Source organism: Tasmannia lanceolata, unplaced genomic scaffold (genome assembly GCF_043159265.1).
Source record: "Tasmannia lanceolata isolate RefF3 unplaced genomic scaffold, GAP_Taslan_0.1 ptg000129l, whole genome shotgun sequence".
Taxonomy (NCBI): domain Eukaryota; kingdom Viridiplantae; phylum Streptophyta; class Magnoliopsida; order Canellales; family Winteraceae; genus Tasmannia; species Tasmannia lanceolata.
In genome coordinates, this window is record NW_027518805.1 from 105,001 (window position 1) to 107,500 (window position 2,500).

Genomic DNA, 2,500 nt, shown 5'->3' on the forward strand with positions numbered 1-2,500 from the left:
AGCCATCATCCGCGTTGCCATGGCTCGCTTGGCCTTGGCTTGCCAGGCCCCGACACGAGCAATCGCGCATTTTCTTTGCAACCGACCATCAATGCCGCCCAACGGGGCCAGCACGAGCAGTCATCCGCGGTGCCCTGGCCCTGCGCACGTTTGTCTTTGAAACCGAGCATCAATGCCACAGAAAGTGCCGGGGCGCCAGCTGGAGCCATCATCCGACGTGCCATGGCTCTGGTCCCATGGTCTTCGCAACCGAGCATTCGTGACACCCGCGGGGCCAGGACACCAACCCTTCCGACACGAGCATTCGCGCATGTTCTTTGGCCACACAACGGCGCCAGCACGAGCAAAATCATCCGCGGTGCGGTGGCCTTGCACGGCCTTTTGTCTTTGGAACCAACCATCAGTGCCACGGGAAGTGCCGGAGTCCCGGCATCCGCGGTGCCAAGTCATTGCGCCCTTGGTCTCTGCAGCGGGGCATGCCGGGCACTCCCAACCATTGCAAGCAAGCAAGCAAGCAAGAAAGAAAGTAAGTAAGTAAGTATTACATATAGGGGCGGGACATGCGGGGAGATCTGCGAAACGTGCATTACGGGGCACACGCGTACCTACCGGGGCATACCGACCCCTATTGGGGCACACGTGTGCATATCGGGGCATACCGGGCCTATCGGGGCACACGCGTACATACCGGGGCATACCGAGCCCTACTGGGGCACACGTGCGCATATCGGGGCGTACCAAGCCTATCGGGGCATACGCATGTATCCCAAGGCATACCGAGTCAATCCGGGCATACGCGTTCATACCGGGGCGTAACGGGCCTATCGGGGCATACTTGGGCATATCCGGGCAAAAAATGCCCAAAACTTGCGCAACCTTGGCAACCGTGGTCCATTCCTCTCTATATGCCTAGCCTTGCCAACCGTGGTCCATTCCTCACTATATGCCATGGCCTTGTGCCCATGGTCTTCCCAAGACAGCGTCCAAGGCCCCCGGAAGGCCAAGGGAGCCCAACCCAGCAATGCCCTGCTATGGCAAGCCAAGGCCAAGCATTCCGGTGCCTATCCGGGCAAAAATGCAATTCCTCTCTATATGCCTAGCCTTGGCAACCGTGGTCCATTCCCCACCATATGCCATGGCCTTGTGCCCATGGTCTTCCCAAGACAGTGTCCAAGGCGCCCGGAAGGCCAAGGGAGCCCAACCCAGCAATGCCCTGCTTTGGCAAGCCAAGGCCAAGCATTCCGGTGCCTAACCTTGGCAACCGTGGTCCTTTCCTCACCATATGCCATGGCCTTGTGCCCATGGTCTTCGCAAGACATCGTCCAAGGCGCCCAAAAGGCCAAGGGAGCCCAACCCAGCAATGCCTTGCTAGGACAAGCCAAGGCCAAGCATTCCGGTGCCTATCCGGGCAAAAACGCCCAAAGCATGCCCATTCCTTAGCCTATCCAGGCAAAAACGCCCAAAATCTGCACATTCTAGTGCCTATCCGGGCAAAAACGCCCACCAGCATGCCACCCTCCTATAGGGTTTGCGCAACCAACCAGCCTAACCACCAGTGGCAACCAAAGGTGCTGTTAGCGACGACTTCTGAAGACGCAACGAGACGCGACGTGTTTGCGCCCAGACGCGACGAGACGATGCGGGATCTGCGCCCAAGAATGCCTAGACCCGTCGACTTGATGCGGGATCAGCTCGCCCAAGCATGCCTAGTGTGCAAGGCCTGTGTGCAAGGCTAGTGTCCAAGGCTAGTGTGCAAGGCTCATGTGGAACGCTAGTGCGCAAGGCTAGTGCCCAAGGCTTGTGTGCCAGGCCCGTGTGCAAGGCTAGTGTCCAGGGCTTGTGTGCATTGCTTGAGTGCAAGGCTTGTGTGCATTGCTCGAGTGCATGGCTTGTGTGCAAGGGTTGTGCGCAAGGCTAGTGTGCGGGGCTTGTGCGCATGGCTAATGTGCACGGCTTGTGTGCATGGCTACCGTGCAAGGCTAGTTTGCATGGCTAGGGTGCAAGGCTCGCATGCGAGGCTAGTGTGCAAGGCTGCGTGCAAGGGAAGCGTGCAGGGCGAGTGTGCGAGGCCACTGTGCACGGCGCCAGCACTAGCGAGCCATCATCCGCGTTGCCATGGCTCGCTTGGCCTTGGCTTGCCAGGCCCCGACACGAGCAATCGCGCATTTTCTTTGCAACCGACCATCAATGCCGCCCAACGGGGCCAGCACGAGCAGTCATCCGCGGTCCCCTGGCCCTGCGCACGTTTGTCTTTGAAACCGAGCATCAATGCCACAGAAAGTGCCGGGGCGCCAGCTGGAGCCATCATCCGACGTGCCATGGCTCGCTTGGCCTTGGCTTGCCGGGCCCCGACACGAGCAATCGCGCATTTTCTTTGCAACCGACCATCAATGCCGCCCAACGGGGCCAGCACGAGCAGTCATCCGCGGTCCCCTGGCACTGCGCACGTTTGTCTTTGAAACCGAGCATCAATGCCACAGAAAGTGCCGGGGCGCCAGCT